Here is a 24,956-nt window from a genome sequence, read left to right as displayed (position 1 = left end):
TAGTAGCTGCACACTTTTCAATAATAGATTTATAAGTTTTCGTTTGAACATTTGTTTGTTGTTTTGATTGTTCATACGACTTTGTTTCAACAATCATTTAATAATGTAAGTTAGTGATATGTAGTTTTTTATTTAAAAATGTGGAGTTCACCAAAGGCAATATAAACAGTAAAACTGGTCACATCAACTTTGAGATTTCCATCTATAGCTCATATAAAAACTGCAAGCATAAACAAGTTTAAAGTTACATTTGTATGTTTACTTGAGGAACATAATTTTACAAAATCAATAAATTCTAATCACTTTTCTGTGTCAACAACATGTGTGGGATAGGCTACATTTTTATCAGTAAGATTGGCACTGTATAATAGTGTTTCTGATATAAGAAATTGTCAGATTGTCAATTATGAATTAATTGGATTAAATAATCTTCAAGATTTGCCTAACCCTAAAGTACACAGATTCATACAGGTGTCCTCCAATGGCATGTAATTCTTGGTCAGAGAAAGAATTGTTTTTATAAAATTAGAAAAATTTATTTATGAAATGATAACACTGAATTTGATGTTAAAATGACCAAATTTCTATGTAATACTGAGTACAGAAGAAATGGAAGAGAAATGCTATACTCTTTCTTTTATTTTTCCCTATGTTTCTTAAGTTCATTGATTATCACTCCTTTTTCTAGAGATAGAGACTTGACCACTTCATAGCATTTTACTTCCTAAATCCTCAAGGAGCAAAATAGTTATACTAGTCATGTAAAATGTCATGGAAGGACCTGAAAATATATATTGATTAAGAAAAAATGCTGGGGGGTATTGTATAAGAACTGCTAGATATCATTTTTCTTATAAATATTTGTAATAACTTTAGTGCCTGTGTGGCTCAGATGGTTAAACTTCAGCCTTCGGCTCAGATCATGATCCTGGGGTCCTGGGAGCAAGTCCATAGAGCTCCCTGATGCTTGGGGAGCTGCTTCTCCCTTTGTCTCTGCCTCTCTCTCTCTCTCTCTCTCTCTCTCTGTCTCTCATTCATGAATAACTAAGTAAAATAGTTTTTAAAATTTTTGTAATGGCTCAAAAATTGATGTTAATTTATTTGGATATTACATTATAGATTTCTCTGTGTTGTACAGTGAAAATATGTGCCTAAAGTAATCAAAAAACTCTCTGGATGCTAAAATGTAAACTCTATTCCTTCCAAACATATAGTCTTTCTAGCATTAACTCCATCTAGATGGAGGCAGATGTGGATTACCACTTGAATCAGCACTTGAATTAACAAGGTACTGCATGCAAAAGAGGCTATTGAGTATGCTTTGCTTGAATTAGGATGCTTTAAAAATATTGGATATGTTGGTTTTTGAAGCTAAAGGAGGCATATAGAATGAGCCCAGTTTTTATTTCTTAAATACATGAATTCATGATTAAGTTAATGAATGAATGGTTGTTTGTAGCTATTTAGTGGCATAATTCTAAAGACCAAGGACTCTGGAATGAGATCACATGTATGACTCTCTCTTAGTTTCTGAGTCTATAAAATGGGGAATATCTGTTTAATTCATTTTCCCACAAATGTAGGATCTTAGGATGCTAATGGCAGGAACTCACTTAACACAGTTTGGCAAGAGAGGGGAGCAAAGATGTTTGCAGAGGGCTGTGGTGCCTGAACCAAAGAAGACAGAAATTGTGGCAAAATTGAGTGAAAAGTTGGGCAGATTGATAAAGTAAGTTGTCCTTCTCAAATGGGAAGGCAGAGAGCATGCCTCTCTATAGAGTCCAATGGATAACATGAAAGAAGGTCACAGAACAACTAACTAAAGAACTTCACAGCTGTCGCCCTCCACCCGCAAGAACGACAATCAGCCTGGTATGGTGTTAATGCTTCATCTGTTTCTTTCGTCAACTTCCTTAGCTTATATGCAGCAGGGTGGCCAATAAGGGGCCAAGCAATGGGGAGAGCCAATGAGAGTCCTGTTACTATGCTGATTAAATTTGAAACAGCCAATGACTATGTCCTCCTTTAGGCGGGCTTTACCAGAACATTTGTTGTTTACTTGCAGCGTATTTTGCTGGCAGTGAGCCAAGCGCCATCTTGTAATGGCGGGGACTTTCCCGGCTGGAGGCGGTCCCCGACACAAAGCCTTTATGGAATTCTGGGAGTTCCTGCTTGTGGACCAGTAGGCCATTACTAAAGGTATAAAATCAAAGGTGGTATAACATGATATAAGTAACTAGTTAATTCAAAACATCATAGTCATGACTTTGTTCATGAACATCCTTAGCTTCACATACAAATGTTTGCCTCCAAGACAATATGTTTCTTTTCCTTTTCTAGCTTGATGGTTTTTTCTTTATTGATATAACTCCTACTTTCTCCTCACAATTTAAGTGTCTTTCATCTACCTGCAAATAAAAGGGGTAGTGAAAGGAAGGGAATGGTAGGGTTCTGAGTCCCTTGGGCAGTTAGAGAGAGAAGGGGAACACAACAATCACTGGCTGTGACAGAGACTGACAGTCAAGAAGTCTAAAACAGAGTCAGAGATGTAGAAGAAAGGGAAGGACAGGTATGAGAAGCCACCTCCTCCATTAACCCTCCTGCTAAGAGGAACTGGTGGAAAGTCTCAAACATTTGGAAGTACATGTCGTGAAGGAAGGAGGTGGTAGCTGAGACTGAAGAAGGAGTAGGTCAAGGAACGAGGACCACCTCTCTCTTTGTAGAATGGGAACCCCCAAGTCAGGGGCAGCAGCTTCACAGACATAGATACTTTCATCACTGTAGGCAATGTATAGAAAGAAGTCTTCATGGTGTCCCTGCTATAGTTGACCCATTGTGGTACTGGTGGATGGAATGACATTGTTGACAAAGAAAAAGAAGGTATCTATCCTCAGCTCAGAGGATATCCTTGATATCCTTGATCAGAGATGAATTTGCTCTCAGATCAAAAAGTAGAACTGACCAACTGTAGGGACGCCTGGGTGGCTCATTCAATTAAGTGACCAACTCATGATTTCAGCTCAGGTCAGGTCATGATTTCAAGATCATGAGATCCAGCCCCATATTTGGCTCTGTGCTCCGTGGGAATTCTGCTTGAGATTCTCTCTCCTTCTCTCTTTGCCCATCTCCCTCACTCAGATCTCACTCAGATGTTCTTTCTCTTTCTCTCTCAAATTAATATATCTAAAAAAAAAAAAAAAAAAAAAAAAAAAAGTGGAACTGACCAGCTGTGAGATGAGAAGGCACCAGCTATTTCTTTTTGTCCAGGTCTCCTACCTGAGATTTGGGAGCCTTTTCTTACTTCCACCAGAGTACAATCTAGGTATTTCTTTGAGATCTTCTCACCCTCGAAGCAGCACTTCCTGAACAGATGTTCTTCTTTATACATCCCCCAAGAACTGGGCTGGACCAGCTTGAGCTGAAGGAACCTGGGGTGGGGGTGGGGGTGGAAAAGGAGGGACCCAAGACAATATGCTTCTAAGTTCACTGCAAATTACTCCTCATAATGCCCCAAAGGAAAATACTTCTCTGTTAAAAAAAAAAAAAATGTGTAGCAAAGTATGATTGAGAGACACCCTTTTGAGTGCAGTCACAAAAGATAGAGTTATTGATGTAAAAACTATGTGTAGACATAAAAAGACATAGCTAGTAAAATAATAACTCATTTTTCCATTTATGGGACACCTAACAGTAAATTGCTTACTTTTAAAGTATCTTGAAAATGTTCAAAAGGAAAAGTAGATGAAAAAATATCATCATTTCTACCATACTGAAAAAAAAAAAAAAATCCCCTGATTTTAAAATGTTTAGCTGATACTTACATGTGAGTGTTACAGGAGAGACTCACAAAAAGTAGAAAATAAGATGTTCATTTTTTCTGTTGTTGGTAGTGTAGCCATCAATAAAATAAGGGATAAAAGTGAATCAGAAGAAAGAACATGTCAGGGCGCCTGGGTGGCTCAGTGGGTTAAAGCCTCTGTCTTCGGCTTGGGTCATGATTCCAGTGTTCTGGGATCGAGCCCCACATCGGGCTCTCTGCTCTGCAGGGAGCCTGCTTCCTCCTCTCTCTCTGCCTGCCTCTCTGCCTACTTGTGATCTCTGTCTGTCAAATAAATAAATAAAATCTTAAAAAAAAAAAAAAGAAGAAAGAACATGCTATTGCATTCATTCATTCATTCATTCATTCATTTACATTTATTAGTATTACTTATAAGTACCTTGTATCGATTTGGAAGTTTTATTGCTTTGGTTTGATTTTGTTTTGTTTTAGTACTTCGGAGAAAAGTGTTTTGACTTCTTTTCTTTCTCCTTTTTTCCTTCCATCTTTGCTCCTTTCCTCCCTTCTTTTCTTTCTAGAAATGTCCCCTTGCTGTTTACTGCAGCTTTATTTATAATAGGCAATATATGAAAGCAACCCAAGCACACATCTGTAGATGACTGGATAAAGATCTGGGATATATATAATGGACTACCACATGTATATATGGAATATATATGGAATTATATGTATGTGTGTGTATATATGTATAATGAAATATTACTCAGCCATAAAAAGCATGGAATCTTACCTTTTGCAACAACACAGATGGACCTAGAAGGTATAATGCTAAATGAAATAAGTCAATCAGAGAAAGACAAATACCCTATGACTTCACACCTATGTGGAATGTATGAAACGAAAGGAACAAACAAATAAAGAGAGGGGAAAGAGACAAACAAAAAAACGGACTTCTAAATACAGAAAACAAACAGATGGTAGCCAGAGGGCTCTTGAGGGTGTGTGTGTGTGTGTGTGTATGAGTGAAATAGATAAAGAGGATCAAAAGCTAAAAAACAAACAAACAAACAAATAACGTTAAAAGCAGTATCTTTGGCATTTTATTTTTATTTGGAAAATTATTTGCGTTGGATTGCTCACTGTGATACTTTCTGAAGCATGTAAACAAATAGTTTATATTTTTGTTTATTTTTATCCCTTCTCCATTTATAAAAAATAATGTTTCTTATCTGTACATGTGTGGTGTATGTACACGTGTGTGTTTGTGTGTGTGTGTGAGAAGGTGTCTGTGGGTGTGCAATTCTTTTGGAAACAGAGGTCAAGAACCAACTGGATTTTGGTTTCTTAAATTTAGTATCTATTAAAATTCTCCAAAAAGTTAAGTTCTCAATGATATCAATTAGATCCTTTTTGGATGCTGCATTTTAAATCATTCTTACATGCTTAAAAATATTATATATGATAATTATGAGATTTTATAGTTCTTCGGAGAAAATTAACAAACCTAACAAAATTATTTTAATTATTTTCATTATTCTTAAATTAAATTAAAACCATCAACATGTATAGGATTTATTTTTGCATTTTCCCACCCAAGTCTACATACAATTTCATATTCTGAATTTTGTTTTAACATTTCAAGAGGATTTTTTTTAGAGCAAATTGTTTTTTCGCAACAAAATTGAGCAAAAGGTACAGAGATTTCCTATATTTCCCCAATCCTACTCAAGCATAGCCTCCTCCATTATCAGTATTCCCCAGAATTTTAAAATTTAAATGGTGCCTGTGTGGCTCATTTAGGTAAACATCTGACTCTTGATTTCATCACAGGTCATGATCTCAGGGACATGACATCAAGCTCCACATCAAGCTCCGTGCTGGGTGTCGAGCCTGCTTGAGATTCTCTCTCTCCCTTTGCCCCCTCCTCCCTCTAAAAAGTGAAAATAAAAAATAAATAAAATTTGATGATCTGTCATAAATATTCAAGTACCTGTCTATTATATTTTAATTATTTTAATAGAAGTGTGCTTTTATACTGATTTTGCACCGTAAACTATTAAGTCAATCTGTTATTTTCATACAAGAATTCTTCTTTAATAAATAATAGTAAATAATCACTTTGACATTTAATAACCTATTATTAAATTCCATCCTAAGAATAAACTCTCACAAATTTATGTAAGATTCAGTCTGTGGGGAGCATCTCTTTGGCTCCATCACATATGCAATTTTCACAGAAGGATTCTATGAGTAGACAGTGGTGCCTCCACTCAACACATGTAGCATTTTCTTCATATAGCCCTAAATTAATTTTAATTTTGGCTAAATCAGTAGATAAGGTGATCTTTTTAAGTGCATTTCAAATTTTGTATCTCTAATAACTCATTCAGAGAAACTCTTTTCCAAATATTACCTTATTTAATTAAAAAATAAAAACAAGCAGACCAACAAAACAAGAAGACGACACATTCAGAAGTTTTAAAAGTTATTAATTTCTGTGTATATATATCAAATCTGTTATACTCTTAAATAATATATATTATTTGTACAAGATATGAGTTTAAATATCAGTTAAAAGCCAATGTGGGAATTGGGAGGAAGATAAAGAACCAAAAATGCAATCCATGATTAGCTGAAGGCTGTTGAAGAGAGAAAGCAACTGTGATCTCAGTAAAAGATTTGTATTTACCAAAAGAGTCAATGAGGTTTCTAAAATATTCATAACTAATTCAATTTAGCATACCATTTCCTTGACTTTTCCTTCATATTTGCTTGCTCTCTTGAACATCTGGGTCACTCTATGTTTATTCTATCACTGTGAATGTCCTGCTTTACCCATGTGGCTTTTCACTGGATGACCATGGAATTAACACAAAAATAGTGCCATCAAAATTAAGGACAAAAAATGAGAAGCCTTATCTTCAACTATGTGAGATATGTTTCAGAGTATCACACACACACACACACACACACACACACACACACACACAGCTGAAAGAACAATACAGTTTCTGGAAGCAATATTTGTAAATTATGCAGTGATAATTATAGTGGTAATTGAGGAAAAAAAGAGCATAGCACTAGTCATAAAAGTGACAAGGGTAACATCAGAAGAATGTCATTGATAATTCTTAATAAATTCAGAAAAGAAAACTACTGAATTTATTTATTAGTATATGTTATAAAGCTGAAGGAGATTTTAATGTATTTTAGGAGAAGTTGGTTTCCTGCTTTAAAAATATTGATTCTAGAAGTTTGGTTAATTATCTACATTTTACATATGACAAGAAATAACCAACTTACATTTTAATTGTCAAAATATGTTTTTCTTGACTTTAAACAATAAAATATATTGACATTGATTTTATTTTTTATTTTTTTAAAGATTTTATTTATTTATTTGACAGAGAGAGATTACAAGTAGGCAGAGAGGCAGGCAGAGAGAGAGAGGAGGAAGCAGGCTCCCCGCTGAGCAGAGAGCCCGATGCGGGACTCGATCCCAGGACCCTGAGATCATGACCTGAGCCGAAGGCAGCGGCTTAACCCACTGAGCCACCCAGGCGCCCTTGACGTTGATTTTAATGTGTGCTATAAAAGTATCAAAATAAAGCTAAAACAAGTGGCTAGTTTTACAGACTTTCACAACAGGACTCAACACCAGTTAGGAAAAAGCCAAACCAGAAAGGATTGTCTTAAACCTGCCCTGAGGTTCATTAAATTATTTTGGTGGAGTCAAGGAAAGAGAGAATCAGGAGGCCCAGGGATTTGGGGGGTTAATGTATTCTTTTTGTTATCCTGATCTCTATATTCAGCCTCATTATCCAGAGTGATTCAGTTAATGTCAAGAGTTATGAAGGAGCAAGAAAGAACATTCATGGATGGGTGGTTTAATACGGGGCTCTGTGCCTATGTTATTTGTCAAACTCTTACAGGGGTAAGTATAATCCATCGGCTTGAATACTGTCTAATCCTTGTTATATCTCTTTGTTCTAAAGTATCAGATATGCTTGTTTATTCTCATAATTGCATGTTCAAGCTTGATAGATTATAACGTAACTCTTGTTTTGGATATTTAAAAAGACACACGCTAACTGTTTCAAGTTTAGACCTCATTGGTGGGTCAAATTTTCCCTTTTTCAGAGAGCCCTTTCACCCACTTTGGGCATTAACCAATCATAGAGAGGCTCGTTTAAGGCAAGACAAAGCACATCAAGGGAAGAGATAGCAGGAGAAGCAAATGACCAAGGACGGTTTCTTGGGGAACGCATGAAGTTTAGAGGCAGAAAGCATAAAAGACAATGTAAGATGTAAGAGTTAGAAGGTGCTAGAGATAAGGGAAAGGAATAGGATTACTTCCTCCAGTGAAGATAGAGTGAAGGGCAGCAGAATCTGGGCATAGTGCTGTTTGAGAATGGCAGGGCTGATCTAACAAAGAAGAATGACAATATGCAGGAACACAAGGGCTCTTAGCACCAGGGCACAACTGACAGACTGAAAAGGTCAGGACCACAGAGTAAGTAATAGTGGTGAAGATCGGAAAGATATTAGGAAATAAACAAGTACAGATGGCTGTTCTACAGTCTCCATGGCTAAAGGCCACCATCTGGAGAAAATTCAAGTGGGCGTAAATTAAGATGACCCACTCTGCTTATTATTCTTGGTCCCCTGCCCTGGTATAAAAACTCACTGCAAACCCATCTTTCAGAAGATAAATTAATTACATGACTCTTTCATATTTGAACATATCGGAAAAATAGGGATTATCTCTTAAAAGCTTTCTTAACATATTAGAGTATGAAATAAAAATCAAAAGAAAGTCTTTTTTTTTTTTTTCTATTCCTTTGATGGAGAGAGGGGGAGAAAATAGGAGGCTTTGACAAAGAAATGCTTTTACTGTTCAAAGGGGACTTGTTTAGGAAATTGAACACATTAGCATCTGATGCTTGAGCTTTCCTTTCAAAGTGAAATTAAGCTGAGTAATAATCTCCTCCCCTCTGACTTCTTTAAATAAATACATTCGAACATAAAACCTTGCATTGTGGCATGAGGCTTGCAGTTTCCTTTACCTTTAAAGAGACCGGGGCAAACCAAGGGGTAAGAATGGTATGTTAATGAGAGGAGGAAGCCGTGGCCGTCCCAGGATGTAATGTAAAGAACTTTTATTCTTGGGAACTGCATAGAGACTTCTCTTCACTTGTTAACCTCCCTGCGTTTCTGGAGCACATAAAAGAGCATATGGACTTCCAATTGTAAAGGCACTTTGACTGGGGTATTTATACTGCTTTGCCAGGAATTTACATTTCCTTGAGGTAGAGTCAGCCCTCAGGGACTGCCTCCTCAGTCTCTCAGAATGTCAGGCCAAAGTCATTCTTTGATCAGCAGCTCTTGCTCTGACACCTACGCCCCCTGGCACCCCCCTTGTTCCTGATGCCTACAGACTTGTTTATTCCCCTCCGTTCATTGAGAAATTTGCCACCTAGACTGGAGTCTCCCTCTTCTATCTATGTTTTGCTTGCTTTATTCCAACCACTCAAACGAGACATCTCATGTTATTCTTAGATAGAACTAATGTTCACTTATATTTACCCACTTAGTTAAATTAAAAAAACCAAAAAACAAAAACAGTGTCTTTTGTATCAAATCTACATTCTGAAACCATTTTCCCTTGTATCTTTTTACAAGTTGCCTTTAGTGAAAGTGTGCTGGTGATAGACACTTTTGGGTTTCAGATATCAAAACTTTTTAAAATTTCTTTCCTGATTAGAATTTTGAAGTTTAAATGGATGAGTATTTTCTCTTAGAACATTAAAATGATTCTTTTACTGTTTCTCTGCTTTCATTGATGCTGTCTTTGAGTCAGCTGTCAGCCTTATTGCTCTTTGTAAGTGATCTGTCTTCTCTCTATGAGTGTTTTTAATTTATTTTCTTTTTCCTTGAGGTTCTTTCATTTTAATGTGAAATGTTAAGTGTGGATTTCCTTTTGCTTGCATGTTTCATGCTTCCTGGATCTGAAGTTTGTGGTCTTCCTCTCCATTAAACTCTCAGACACTATTTCTTTGAATAGTGCCTCTTTTTAAATTTGTTTCCCTTCTTTCCTTGTGGAAGGTTAATGAAGTATGTACAGAATATTCCTATTTTCTATATAATTTTTAGCATTCCTCTCACAGTTCCGTATCTTTTCCTGTATTCTGATGGCTTCAGGGGTCTCTCACTCACTTATGTCTGTCTGATCTTGGGTTTCAATTTTTCAATTATAGCTCTCATATAGAGGTATTCTTTTCATTATTTTCAAAACCTGTTGGTTTATGTCTTAAATGTTTCTCCAATTTTCATGGCTATCTTCTCAAAAACATATCAAACATCTGTATTTTGTGTTCTGTGACTGGTAACTCCCTGACGAGTCTGTGTGGGTGTGCTCCTCACTCCATGGTGGGCACCTGCTTTCACCCAGGACACTACACTCACTCCCCAGGAAGCGGAGATGTTTGCTGATCTTCTGCTGTGAGCCCAGAGTCTTCCCACTGTATCTGTGTGAACATTCTTGGACGCCTAGATTGAAGTTTGCTTGTTTTTCTGAAATGACTGCCTTTACTCATGAAAATGCCTGAGGGTGCTAACAACCTGAGCCCACTAAAAATGAAATGATTTTCTTAGGATTTTTGGAATATACAGGTGACATGAATTTATACCTCAAAACCACATGAAGGATGAATTTTCAGAGGGATTTTTTTCCCTTCTAGCTAGAATTAATGCTTAGAATAAGCAAGTGTGCATTTTACCTTCTAACTTGATGGTGCATTTGTTTGCTTTCTTCCTGTCAATGTGAATATAATCTTTATGACCTCAGTTTCACGCAACCAAATCCATCATCTTCCCCCCATCCCATTTACAGACACCTCCACCACTCCCCTGAGCTAGAAAATTCATTCGTCCTTGACCCCTGTAACTCCCTCACTTTCCCAAATCCAACGACTGGGATACAGTTTGCATTTCAGCCCTTAGATATAGGGTTACATCTCAGTTCACCAAATGCAAACAAGTCCACAACACAGGGCCGGTTTGCTTCTAGATGGTCCAGTCCTATATATACGCTGTTTCTACAAATCATATTATGAGCGAAAGGTTTTGAAATGATTAGTGAAGTCCAATAAACCAGACATTTTCAATGTCTATCACAGATCTCAGTGGTTTGTTCATGATGAAATGTAGTATTGTATCCTCTGCCAAAGATATAATATAAATATCTACTTATCTGGTTCATTGAAGACATAAGTACCTCATCATTTCTGAAACTTTTATTATTGTTATGGTACACTTGTCATTAGGATAAAAGTTATGTTGCAATCATGCAACCGTGATGCTATTAATTTATTTCCTGTCCTTCATAGCTTTTGCCATCTCCAGCCATAAAACCAGTTGGGAATCTATTCTGGCACAAAACATCCATTTATGAAACTCATGCTATTTTGTTTTTTGCTCATAAGCCATATATTTTCTATTCAGAGCATCTTCTGTGTTTTTTCAACCTGAAAAAAAAATTCTGAAATATTAAAAAGAATTTTGTTACTGTTCTTATACAATGAAGTAGTAACTGAACATTTCCTTTACAATTAAAAGCACTATAATATTTCTATTTTTAGAGTCAGATTCAGATATAATGAAAAGTAATTAGTCTATATTAGTAATGAGCATTCTGGTTACTATTAAGCTGTGGAACCCATCAGCCTTACTGCTCTCAAGGTAGAGCTTCTCTATCTATATTCTTTGAATCCCAAGTCATCCTAAGAGCGCCTATCTCTAAGAACATGGGCTTTAGGATCACATTGCCTGGATCTACCAACCATTAATTTTGTCCAGTTATTTTTCCATCACTTATAAAATAGGACAGTACAGGAACTTGCAGATTAGTCATAAATTTTAACTGAATCCATGTGCATAAGTTGCTTGGAAGTTGTCAAGTACTGAAAATAATTCTCAATAAATGACTAGCAGCAGGGGTCACACTATCTTAATTCCCATGGATGCCAGTACATTTAGGCACTTAATATTTCAGGCCTAAATAATTCCAAAAGGTTCTAAATGTATGATTTTCCTCAGCATCTTTTTGTGTTCTCTAATATGTCTACACATGAGCTAAATGTTGCTTATGCAGTATTGTCCTCTGCTGAACCCTGTGCCATTTCATCTCTTATCTCTCAGCTCATATCCACGTCATCCTTTATTGGTTACCTATTGTGGAAAAAATGACCACAAAATTTGTGGCCCATCTTTATTATCTCACAATTTCAATAGGTCAGGGTTCCAGATGCAGCTTAGCTGGGTCCTCTTCCTCAGAATCTATTTTTTTGCAAGGTCGCAAACAAGATGTTGACCAAGAAGGGAGTCTTATTTGAAAACTTGCCTGGGGAAGGAGCCTTTTCTCAATGTCTAGCAACACAGAACATTTGTTGCAATCAGACATCTCAGGGCGCACTCAAAAATGCATTCTTGTTTCAACATTTCTTTACTGAGACATGCATTCCCAAATCTGTATGGTGTTCTTGTGTGAGATGTTATGAAGTTATGATGTCAGCTGTCATGGAAAGCTTCTTCCCCCCAAAGTGTACCCACTCCTTTAAGTCTAAGTCAAGCTTCACCTCCACGGAATGTTTTTTCTCCCTTCTCCAGACAATCATTATTATTTCTTTTTCTCACATCCACTTTTAATTTTGGAACCACACACTTTGCCAGTTTGATGTTCTCTGATGTGTTTATATTCATTCATAGAGAAAAAGATATTAACCAAGTAATAAGCAACTTGAGAGTACCTGAAAAATAAGCCATGCCTTATTTGTGTTTTACACAAACCCTAACACAGCATTTGAAAATTTGATGCAAATATTGATTATATATATATGTGTGTGTATATATATATATATACAAAATATATATATATATTATATATATGTCAGGGAGATCTTATAATTTAGTATTGGAAAAGTAAGGCTATGCCTGATGCTTGGAAAGCACTAAAATATCAAATTGTGTTTTCATTAATGCACCTTTAGAGCAAGTGCCATTTTTATTACTTTCTGAAAGAAACACTGCCAATGATGAGTAATCATGGCACGTACAAATTCATGGCTTAAGTTTACAAACAACACTGGGAAAAATTTCTTCTAAAAATTCTATAAAGGCATGTTTATTTAGCACTCTGTATGTATTATAAAATAGTGTCTATAGTTTCAGCAAATTTAACTATTTGGGTTTCTTAGTGACAATAACGAGTGTGGTCAAGAGCAGCCAACAAAAGCTCTACACAATCTTTAGTTCCTCTAACTGGCCACTGTCATTTAAAAAAAAACATTTATATACACACATCATACACACACACACACACACATATATATATTTATATATAGTATTTTATTATTATATATTATATTTCATATTTATATATTTGTATGTTTCTGTACAAAACACATTTTAACAGAATGCCCGGCTCATTTAAAGCTTCAGATGTCAAACATACATATGCAAGATTTCTAATATGGGATACTTGTTCACTTAGAAGTCCTTACTGGGATTCTAGTTTTCTATAATAGAGATGCAGAAGCCTTTCAGTGTGGTGTTAGATATTCTACCTTTGTTCACTCATGTTTTTCTATTAAGGTTTTCTTAATTTTTACCTTCATTTTTATATGCTTCACTTGTGTCTTTAGGCTAGTCTCAGGGAAGGCAGGTTGATATCTATATAAATAACCACATGGCTGAAGATTATAAATGTGGTATAAGGTCAACATAGTACAGAGAAACCACAAGTTCAGACCTTCTATGGGAGGATACTAGTTATAATGCTAGTACCAAAAGGTTTTGGTTAAATGGTTAGATAACCTTTGTTCAAGTTGTGATACTGCCCAAAAGGGTGGAAAATTTCCTTTCCTATGGGATCTCTGGAATCTCCTGGCTCTGAGTTTATGATTTCCCTGCACTTCCCCAGCACTGTTTTCACTGGAAGAACTGCTTGTGCATTTGTCCATCTTGGATGCATCAACCAATCCCCAAAGGTGCTTTGCTCTGTATATATCCTGCCCCTCCACTCATGCGGCAGTGCATTAAGGAGGGCTTAAATCTTCTGAAGGATTTGGGTTTGTACGTTGCCAGAAGCCACATTAGGTTCTCTAGTAAGGTTTAGGTATTGTCATGGCCTTCTTCTTCTACATGATGGTCATGAGCACACCGAAAAAGCTTTAATTGTTTTCCAATAGCTTTGGTCTCTGCCTTCTTTGGAGTTTAATCCCATAACAGTCTTTCTTTCCTTCTGAACCCACAAACCACATTTTATTATGAGGCCAAGTCCAAGTAGCTTTGCTTCCTTAGGTTTTCCAACTGGAATTACACAAGATGAAGGTTAAGCATGGTGCATTTTCAGGGTACCTCCACTTTCCTAGTAGATTTCAGGAAACCCACTTTTGGGAAATGACCTTTAAATCTTGGCGGAGTGTTTCCTCCTTCCTCTGCTGTCAGCAGTCGGATTTTTGTGTTGTCTGCTACTCCATATTCTGGAGAGAGAGCTGCATGACATGCAGCCTAATATTCATCATAGTGAGTTTCAGAACAAGCGTTCTGATAATAAGGCCCAGGGTCATCGCAAAGGACAGAAGGACTTTAACAAAGATGCCAGACCACATAAAGATGAGAACACAGAAAAGTGGATGTACCTTGAAAATACACTGTGCTTATCCTTTTTCTGGTGTCTTGGGTCTTCTCCTCAAGAGTAAATCCAGCTGGAAAAGGACGGCCTTCATCAGGGTCTCCTACACAGAGTTTCCACCCTTGTGCTCCCCACTACATTCCCTGTCTAGACTCTGCCAGCCCAAAACACAGCCACCCCAGGTAGGGTCTTGTCAATAAGACATTCGGATACTGATTCTGATAACCTGGTTCTTCAACATATAGGTGCATTTGGAACAGAGAGTGAATGTGCACATCTCCTTATGCTGTCTTTTGAAACTCTTCGAATGCTAGAGTGAGGAAATATTTAAAAGAAATAAATTGAGATTTTTAAGAAATACTGTTTTGAGTCGAGTTATGGCATAATATGTCATTTTAACTTGATCAATCTGGCTTCTGTGTTGAGAACAGACAGAAAAGATGGTAAAGGCAGAGCAGGTGTATCAGTTGATAGCATCTGTGACAATATAGTTGAGGGAAGATCAGGGCTTTGCCTAGGATGGTAGTAATAAGGCTGGAAAGAGTGGGATCCTAAGTCTGAATATAATTTGGAAGCAGAACTAATAGGATTTGCTACTGGATTGATGAAAAGCAACAGTCTATGACAAAGCCAGATAGGATCTTTACTACTGGCAGAGCAGATTCTTCCTTAGTCCAGTCTTTCTTCCTTTCTTCCCCTTCCTTCCTTCCTACCTTCCTTCCTTCTTCTTTCTTTCTTTCTTTCTTGGAGGTGTGCTCTTATGCATGGGAAGCTGGAAACATCCACTAGACATCTGAGTAGAACTATTGACTAAGCAGTTGAATGTGACACTCTGGAATTCAGAGGAAGGGTTCAGGCTGGAGATGGAAATCTGAAGCCATGAAATTAAGTAATGTCACAAGGGGTTTGAGTGTGAATGGAAGACAGTCCTGGGGCTTACCAGCATTTGGAGGTCAGAGCACAAGAGGTGAGATCAGAAAAGCAGACTGAGAAACAAAGGCTGGAACACCAGGTGTTTCCTGGAATCCAAGGGGGGAAAACTGTTTCAGAGCCTGATTACACCAAATGTTGATGTTCGAGTCACATGACAACTGGGAATTAGTCTTCTTATTAACGGCTTTGCAAGCATGGTGAGAATGAAATCATGACTGAGGAGGATTCAAGAGAAAATGTGATGAGTTCAGTTGAAAAGAGCAAGTCTGTCCAGACAACGTTTTGTAGAGATTTTCCTTAATGGGGAATTGGGGTAGGATGAAGAGAAGTAGAGAAATGTGGGAACTGACTTTAAATGTATTGATAGGATTTCCTCTTTTTAAAAGATGTGAGGAAAATAATTGATAATCATACTGATCCCATAGAAGTGCAGAAAATGCAGAATATGGAAAAGTGCTATAAAAGTGCCTAGTGCGGCCAGTGTGGGTCTGTTGGTCAGGATGAGAGGCAAATATGCGAGTGAGGGGGTCCACCTGTCCTTACGGGAGACAGGGCAGAGTGTGAAGGATGTGGGGTACATGTCCTATCTGAGAGCTTCTGGAGGCCTTCTCTTCTACCCTCATTGGTATTCCCAGGAAAATAGGAAGCAAGGTCAGCTGTGAGTGAGGACTAGAAGGAAGACGTTAGAGGTTTGAAGAGAGAGAAGTGAAATGGTAGTTTAGGGATGTGGGAAGTGAATGAGCCAAGTAAATAGGAGATGAGCTCTGGGTAGGATTCAGAATACCACAAACTCTAACACCAAACACTGATTAGAACGAGAGTGGGATTGAGCTTATTAAAAAAAAAAAAAAAAGTGTAGATGTAGGTATATATGTGCAAGAGAAGGCAAGGGGAGAAAGAGCTATAGCAGGAGGGCAGTAGATACCAACAGACATGCAATTTGTATAAAAACAAGTAAATGCTTAATCAGATACAAGAGTCAAAGGATTTCCTTATATAGGGACACTGGATTTTAAAATCTGGTAGAACAGTTGATTCTTTATATGCATGAATAGATTTGATAAAAAGAAACTTTGAAACTATTTAATATTTGAAATAGTAAAAAATAGGATAAGAGGGAAAAAAGTATATGCTCATTTGTAATAGATAGATAGAGCTGTATGCTTAGCTGTTTGTATAAATAATGTACAAGTTTGTTAGTATATACTTCATGGCCTTCTCAACACCAAAAAGGATCTGAGATATAAGCAGAATTGTCAACTTTGTAATGAAGCATCATCACAATTAATAATGGGTAGTCATACATTTCAGCTAACAGAAGTATCAGCTAGACTAACCCACCTAATTATTAAAATACAGTAATAAAATAAGATTTTTTTCTTTGTAAAAGACATCTGCATTCCATGAATCGAAGAGTTAGAATTAAAAAATAGCAACAGCAATGTGGAGAAAAATACAGTTTTCTCATCTATCACTTATGAAAACCTGCATTTTATCAGCCAAATCCTCCTAATTAACATATCAAGATCACTGTTACTATCATCTTTTAACAAGAAGATTATACACACAGTTCTGTGGATTACCCCGCCATCAAACTACAGAGAATTTCCGAGAAATTAAAATTTAAAAAACAGTAAACTTGTTGGGAAACGCTCATCAAGGGTGCTGTGATCTCTGAAAGAACAGAGGTCATCTGTACTTAGGAGTCGCACTTTAGTGCTGATTTCTGGTGTTCTGGTAGGCTCCAGTTTTGGGTGATAGATTCACCAGTTCACCCATGTTCCCATAGACCTAGGATCCGGTGCCTATCATGCTCAGACCTGGAGGGAATATTCAGGAAATCTCCTCAGACCTTCCTCATAGACCATGATGAAGTGTAGGCTTCTGAACAGTGACATGGGCCACAATTGTTTTACTCTGCAAGCATTCTGAAAAAGAGCTGATTTAATCTCCATAACATCCACTATGGTTTATTGTATACCCAGAGCCTTAGTTATAATTTCAAACCAAGAACAAGGTCCTCCTGCATATGACATCCAATAGGCCATGAAAGGAACTGAGTACATTCACTACCCTGGAGAGGTTCCAGCAGCTTCTCCGCATGAGATCAGTATATAACAGATGGGACCAGGGTGACTGATTTAATTAGAATATTTTAATAGCAGAATGGAGAACATTGTACGGCTCTATCAGTTAGGAGGAAGGCCATTAAATGCACCAAAGTAATTGTTTCATTGGGAGGATATGTCAAATAAAATATATCTACATGTAATATATATATTTAATTTGAAGGGAATTTCAGATGATGATTATGAAAATGAAGTCATTATATAACATATGATGGTTATCTAAATCTTCATGAGAAATGAACCTTTAAAGCTCCTCAAATATTTATCTTGTCTTATTAATTGAAGTGTCCTGCTGCTTTAAGCTCCTTTTGACCTAGTCACTGTTGTCCTCTAGACTTTAGCATGATACATTAGGAAAGGAAGTGATTTTTTTTTTCAGTCTGCTCAGAAAAATAGACATTTTTGAGATATAAAAGGCAGTTTATAAAAGATACAGCATTTATCTAGATTTAGTGACCTCTCTAAAGGAAATAATAATATAAAACTGCTGTTCTTAGGGAAAGATAGCATCCTGCGTTATGCTGTTGAATGAATTTTACAAATGCCAAAAGCAAATTAATCTCTTTTAATTATCATTATTTAACCATGAAATACTTGAAGGTTTTTATTGAAAAATTTGCATTAGCCTGAAATTTATACTAAGGATTAGTGTATCAAAAAAATAAATAAATAAAGAGAGAGAGAGAAAAAATCTGGTAATCCCAAGGGAAATTGTATTATATATTATCTCTCAAATAGTATCTATAATTTTGTTTTGAACAAATCCTTTATCTAGAATAATAGAGCAAGTCTTCCTATGATAATGAATGATTGCCGTAACATAAGGGTTAGCACCCCGGTGCTTAATGGAAATTGAATTAATTTGATGATAGAATTTATGTCAATTAGCCTTAGTAGAATCTGTTGTTCAGTTTCTTATCAAGCAGCAATAAGAGAATTTTTTTTTTTTTAACTGAAACAGCCTGTCTTATTCATGTATACCTGATAGGTTTTGTTTTGTTTTTTTTTTAAGATTTTATTTATTTATTTGACAGACAGAGGTCACAAGCAAGCAGAGAGGCAGACAGAGAGAGAGGAAGGGAAGCAGGCTCCCTGCCGAGCAGAGAGCCCTATTCGGGGCACGATCCTAGGACCCTGGGATCACGACCTGAGCCGAAGGCAGAGGCTTTAACCCACTGAGCCACCCAGGTGCCCCTGTTTTTTTGTTTTTGTTTTTGGTTTTTTTGTTTGTTTTTAATTTCCTTCACATATCAAGGTAATCAAGTAGGTTTAAGGGGAAAATAAATGAGATTATCTGTCAACCTAACTACCTATCTATGTATCTAAAAGCCATGTTTTTGAAATAAAAAAAAAATGATATATATTTTTACATAGTAATAAAATTTAATGCATTGTCTCCTTGAAATAATAAACTTAATTAATGAATTTCTTTTTTAAGTAACTGATATACATTGTCATTACCTTATCACTTAAGGTACAGTGGAAAATGCTTACTATTAAATTTTAGAGAGGGGTAACAATAACAGAGGTAAGGAAAAAACTGTAGACTCTTTCACTGTAGTACCCAGAAGAGATCCTTGCTGTGAGAAACCCAGAAAGTATCATAGAGTCAAAGATACTATAGGGGGCTTGGTCAGGAAGTTACTAAGCCAGCAACAGCTTTCTTCAGACCCCAAACTCAAATGAACTACAAAACCTCTCTTACTGCCCTAACACAGATCAAATTTCAAATGAGACAGAACTCAGTAAGCTACGCCAATGACACACTTCTCTGTTAAAGAAACTGGCAGTCGTGGCATTATTCCACAGAAAGCTTGTTGGAGGAGGATGTATGCCCCACATTACTGTTGTACATGAATTGTCACAATAGCTAGGAGTAACAGGCTTAGCTGGCATTATATGAATCACTGATAAATATACTAATCTTTTTTGAACCTTGAACATGAGCAGATGGAAAGTCAAGTATTCTCTGCAGATTGTATCAATTTTAATTTTTTCACAGCCAAATTTTGGACAAGAATAGTGTCCACTCAATAGAGTATCAGAAAATAAACCAAACCGGGATGTGGTAAGGAGAGAATTGATACCACCTGGTGATGATGCCCTAAAAGGTGCATCAAATTCTCACCCGAGAAGGACCAAAGAGTAACCAGAATCAGTTTATCTGTTCCCTGTGTTTTGATGTATAAATATTTCTTATTTAGTTATTCATTTAATAAACTACATGTGATTCCAAGAGTATGTTTTAGTCATGTTCAATGAAGGTTTTGTCTTAAAAAAAAAAAAAAAAAATCCTGACTTAGAAGAACCCTGTCCAGTATTACTGAAGAGCCACCACCAGTCGCAGTCTAATGCTGGTCAAGAATGATCAGGAAAGGCAGGTGCATCTTCCCGCATGCGGCTTTACTCACACCCAGCCCAGAATGAGTCTGCTCTGTGCTGCACCCATGTCGTGACAAGGTGTGGCTCTCCACTTTACACTTCTGTCTCACCCAGCGCTTTCCTTATCTCTGAAAATTTCTTCCCCAGATGTACATGTAGCAATCCTGAGTCTGAAGGGTATGGTACAAAAAGCCTTGTCTTTATTTTTTCCCCTCATCACAAATGCAAAGATTTAGAGTAAAACTTGTAAGGCACGCCAAAGATAGAAAAACAGTTGGGTCATTTCTTAATGTCCTTCTTAAGACTGATTCTGTGCTAATGCAATAATAAACCACTAAAAAGAAGTGTATCCAAATTAAAATCACTTTTCCATTTTTCTTCTATAAAATATAACAAATGGAATAGTTATTTATATTTCCAAAAACTGAATTAGTTCCAGGCTTTGAGATCTTCTATAAATGTTTACAGAGTTAGTGAAGGAGTGAAACCAACCAGCTATTCTGTGCCTGCATGAAAAGGATGCTGATAATCTGTTTGTTAGCAAAACCCAAGCTTCAGGCTATGATGGTTAAGGAACAGGTATTCATTTCATCATGACATATCTTGTCCTTCCTTCTGCCTCTGTTGGAATGAATATGTTGTATTCTGACCTGTCCTGTGTAGGAAATTAACTAGAATGTATTAAAATTAAGCCTGTTAACATATACTTGTTAACACATTAATCTTATAAAAAGGAAGTCTAAGGACTTTTAAGTCTTATGTTAATACCCAATATGGGCAGTGATTTTTAAAATGAACGAGCCCTTTGAACTATATACTAAGACAAGATGTAATTTAAAAAAATGTAAGTTGGGGGCTCCTGGGTGGCTCAGTGGGTTAAGCCGCTGCCTTTGGCTCGGGTCATGATCTCAGGGTCCTGGGATCGAGTCCCACATCGGGCTCTCTGCTCAGCAGGTAACCTGCTTCCCTCTCTCTCTCTCTGCCTGCCTCTCTGTCTACTGTGATCTCTCTCTGTCAAATAAATAAATAAATAATCATTTAAAAAAATGTAAGTTGAAAGTGTCATTAGATGTCAAAATAATATTCAAATGAGAAGATATATTTAATTAAAAGCTCTAAATGTGGAGATTATAGTGGCCTAGGGCTGTGTTCAAAGATTTCAAAGACAGCAAGTTCTTGAGTACATTATGTTTGGCTACTAAATCATTTAACCAATTGTATATTTGCAGCACACATTGTAATTTCTAGGTGATATCTTATCGGTACTATGTCAGTGATGAGGAAACTTAGCCAATAGTTCAAGAAGTTGTCAATTGCCAATTCTGATAGATATTGTAAATAACCTCTTAATGAGTACTCCAGATAAACTGATTTGTAGTCTAGCAATTGGTATCTAGTGCAGTGGTTACTGGAGATTTAACAGATACAATTTGGAAATCACGAAATTATCCTGATATGGAGATTTTCCTTTCTAAGAGGGAAAATATCCTTTCAATGTAGTTATGAAATGATTAATGCTTGGTTCAGATAAGTGAATTTCTTATTAAATTGAATATATAGGTCTATGCATGCAACCAGCTATAAAGGGTGTCCTTCATTTGTTGGTTTAAAGTTCTGGCTATCCAACTAAGAAGATTAAGCATGATCTTAATTTAGCCAGTGGGAATGTAAATGCTCAAAGTATCTAAATAACTCACTATTCTGAAAATGTATTTTTAATGATCCTACATTGTTGGATCCTACCATTGAGTCAGAAGAAGAGTGATTTGCAATAGTGGGCAGCGAGTGGCAATGGTTTAATCAGTGGGATTGTGAGTGTCCCCTTGGAGAAATCACGCAGGCCATCAGTAAGATACAGTAGGATAACTGACCACTAATGGTCACAATGGTGTTCCCACCTTCTCTGGATAGTGCAAGAGCTTTGAGGTTTCTTGCATGTGCTTTTAGTTATTGGGCATACTAGTGATGAAGATAATAATACCAATAATACTAGTGATGAAGATAATAATACCAATAATACTAGTGATGAAGATAATAATACCAATAATACTAGTGATGCAGATAATAATACTAGTGATGAAGATAATAATAATGTTTCAGAGCGATTACTATGTGCCAAGTAGCATTCCTATCATTTTACATACATTTTCTTTACTGGTTATCTTCACTAATCTTATGAGGTAGTATTTTGAGGAAACTGAGGCACAGAGGCTGTAGTTGGTTTTCAAGATCCCGGAATTAGAGAATAATAAAGCTAAGGAAGTTGATGTGGAAAGTGTGGTGTCTTTTTATACACACATGTAAACATACACACACACACACACGATCATCACATTGCAAACTATCTCTCTCTAAATATCTGCTGTCCTTGTGACATTTTAAGATCTCGACATAATGTTGAATAGAAAAGATCAGATACCAACTATTAAGAAATCATTGATATCCCACTGCAAATGTGATAAATGGTGCATTTTATTAAAGGCAAAATGTCAAAAATAAAGGCAAAGTATCAACATTGCTCCAAAAGAATTTTAAACATGAACTATTTAACAATCTTTAAGGTACTCCTGATAGTTCGTAAGGTTTTATTGGAAATGATCGATTCAATGCTGAAAAAAGTACAGATCCTAAACTGTCTTATCTTGACTCTTCTTAGAGGTGAGGGGCTGGAACTTCACTTCCACAAGTGACAATTTAATATGTATTTCTGTTCGGTTCAAAACTGTGTGTTATGTCTTAAGCCAAGAGGAAAAAGCATAAAAATTGTATTACACAGACACATGGTATATTAGTTCACTATTGTGACCTTAAAAAAATATGATGAATTTAGAGGATTAAACAGCATACATTTCTTCTCTTATAATTTGTAGGTGGAAATCCTGAAATCAGAGTGTCAGCAGGCCTGTGTTCTTTTCCTTTCCAGCTTCTATAGGCCATCTGTATGCCTGGTCTCTTGACCCCTCCTCCATCTTCAAAGATGGTAGCAGAGCATCTTAAATCTCTGTCTCTCTGTCTCACCTCAGCTTCCTCTGTCACAGACAGACATATGATAGGACCCTGGCTATTGCATTTTCCTTTTTGAATAATCCAGGGCCATCTCCCCCACTCAGGATCCATCTCTAATTTAATGACATCTGAAAAGTCCCTTTCGTCATGTAAGATAGCATATTCACAGGTTCTGGAGATTAGTACATGGATATTTGGGAGGCATCATTCTGTCCACCACATATAGGTAGAAAGATAATAACAAGTGTAAATTAGCCTGGACCCTAAAGCCCATAAATGTGTCCTTTCATCACTAAGTGCACTAAATTTTAGCAGTTAGCCTAGAATGTCTCTTTTGCTTTATTGCTGTGAAGTAAATGAGGATTTGGAGAAGTTCTCTCATTTAGGAGCCCATTGTGAATGTTTTCAAATAATAGCTCTAAGTGGTGAGAACCTATTTTAAAAAGCAGAATATGGGGCGCCTGGGTGGCTCAGTGGGTTAAAGCCTCTGCCTTCCGCTCAGGTCACGATCCCAGGGTTTTAGGATCGAGCCCCGCATCCGGTTCTCTGTTCAGGAGGAGGCCTGCTTCTCTTCCTCTCCCTCTCTGCCTATCTCTCTGCCTATTGGTGATCTCTGTCTGTCAAGTAAATAAATAAAATCTTAAAAAAATAAAAAAAAATAAAAAGCAGAATATGATGTGTTCTCTCCTGTTTGTTTGACAAGTTGTCATCAAACTATTCTGTATATGTGAGACCAAGGGTCCAGCTGCTGTGCTCTGGAAAGGGTCACCAAGGGCCTGTAGGTGTGCTGAGGTGAAGGTTACCACGGGGTGGGTCTGGAGACCTTGGTGGCACTCGGAGGCTGTGGGAGCAGCCCATCCTGCCCTGTGAGCTGACACCCGCCATGAGGAGCCTGATCTGTATACACCAGCACACTGAGCACATCTTGTCATTTCTGTGTTCTGCTGACACAAAAATATGGAGAGCACTCACTCAAACTAACGATCTAGCCATGTTAGTCTTTGTGCTTTGGGCTTAGCTCTCTGCCTCACATTTTAAAGAATTTGTCAGCCATGTGTCTTAACCTGGCATCCAATGTCTTTCACAGCCTACTGCCTTCCTGAATCTGTTGTTCATCTCTCCTCCACAACCGTTCTCTTCCAAGCTGCAGCATTTCTAATGCCAGCGAATTCAAGAAATGCTTACAGAAGTTTTTCTTCACTAAAAAGATAAATAAATAAGCATGTTGTAGCCCAGTGTTCAAAGTATTTTTAATGATGAGCATTTATTTAAAAGTAACAATTGGGATTCCATATGCATGGAGCAGGCATTTTTCTATTACAGCTTATCAGAGTCTGAGTACGAAGCCCCATATTTAAGACTTACTGTGTGCCTTTTAGAAGCATTATGTTGTCTTATTTGATCCTCTTCACAGCTCTATAATTAAATAGGTCTTAACTTTCTTAAATCATATTTTATTTAATAGAATTTCAGTGGGCATTTTAACTAATGCTTAACTTCAAAGTTAATTGTCTTTCCACTATAGTCCACCATAGGATCATTTAGCTTAACCCATTTATTTTACACAAGAGAAACTGGAGGAGCTGAGTCTTTAAGTAACTTGCCCTTTCCTATGTAACTGATATCATTAAATTTATACAGAATATTAGCCTAAGGAGAAATTTCACTTGAAGGACCAATAGAAAAAGAGCATATGTTTGAGCACAAATGGTACCTGGCTCACCTAATATCTCTATGACTTTTTTCAGTTGTTTTTAACTCTAATCAAATGTGGAGGAATTCTAAGATGAAAGTGGCAAATATTCTAAAATTCTTTCTGAAGACGAACAATGCATGTAGCCTTCCATCTCCTGAGCCTAGACCAGCCCATGGTTCCTGGTTTACTGCTGGTGAATGCAAGTGGGATTTTTTTCCTTCTGTTGTTGTTTTGTTTTTGGAATTTAGCTAAAATTTTATGATAAATAGCTCTTCTTGACGTTAGTGAGAAACATGAAGCAATTCGTTCTACAATACAGTAAAGATCTAGCCTGTTATC

General features: G+C 36.8%; 2 pseudogenes; both read right to left on the bottom strand.

Moving 5' to 3' along the window:
• Positions 1-2,603: 2,603 nt before the first annotated feature.
• Positions 2,604-3,388, bottom strand: LOC131814105 (gamma-aminobutyric acid receptor-associated protein-like; annotated as a pseudogene).
• A 10,019-nt stretch (positions 3,389-13,407) lies between these two features.
• Positions 13,408-23,806, bottom strand: LOC131814103 (glycoprotein-N-acetylgalactosamine 3-beta-galactosyltransferase 1-like; annotated as a pseudogene).
• Positions 23,807-24,956: the final 1,150 nt, after the last annotated feature.

Source organism: Mustela lutreola, chromosome 13 (assembly GCF_030435805.1).
Source record: "Mustela lutreola isolate mMusLut2 chromosome 13, mMusLut2.pri, whole genome shotgun sequence".
NCBI classification, from domain to species: Eukaryota; Metazoa; Chordata; class Mammalia; order Carnivora; family Mustelidae; genus Mustela; species Mustela lutreola.
The sequence above is the reverse complement of the archived record's forward strand: the minus strand, read 5'-3'. Positions and strand labels throughout refer to the sequence as shown.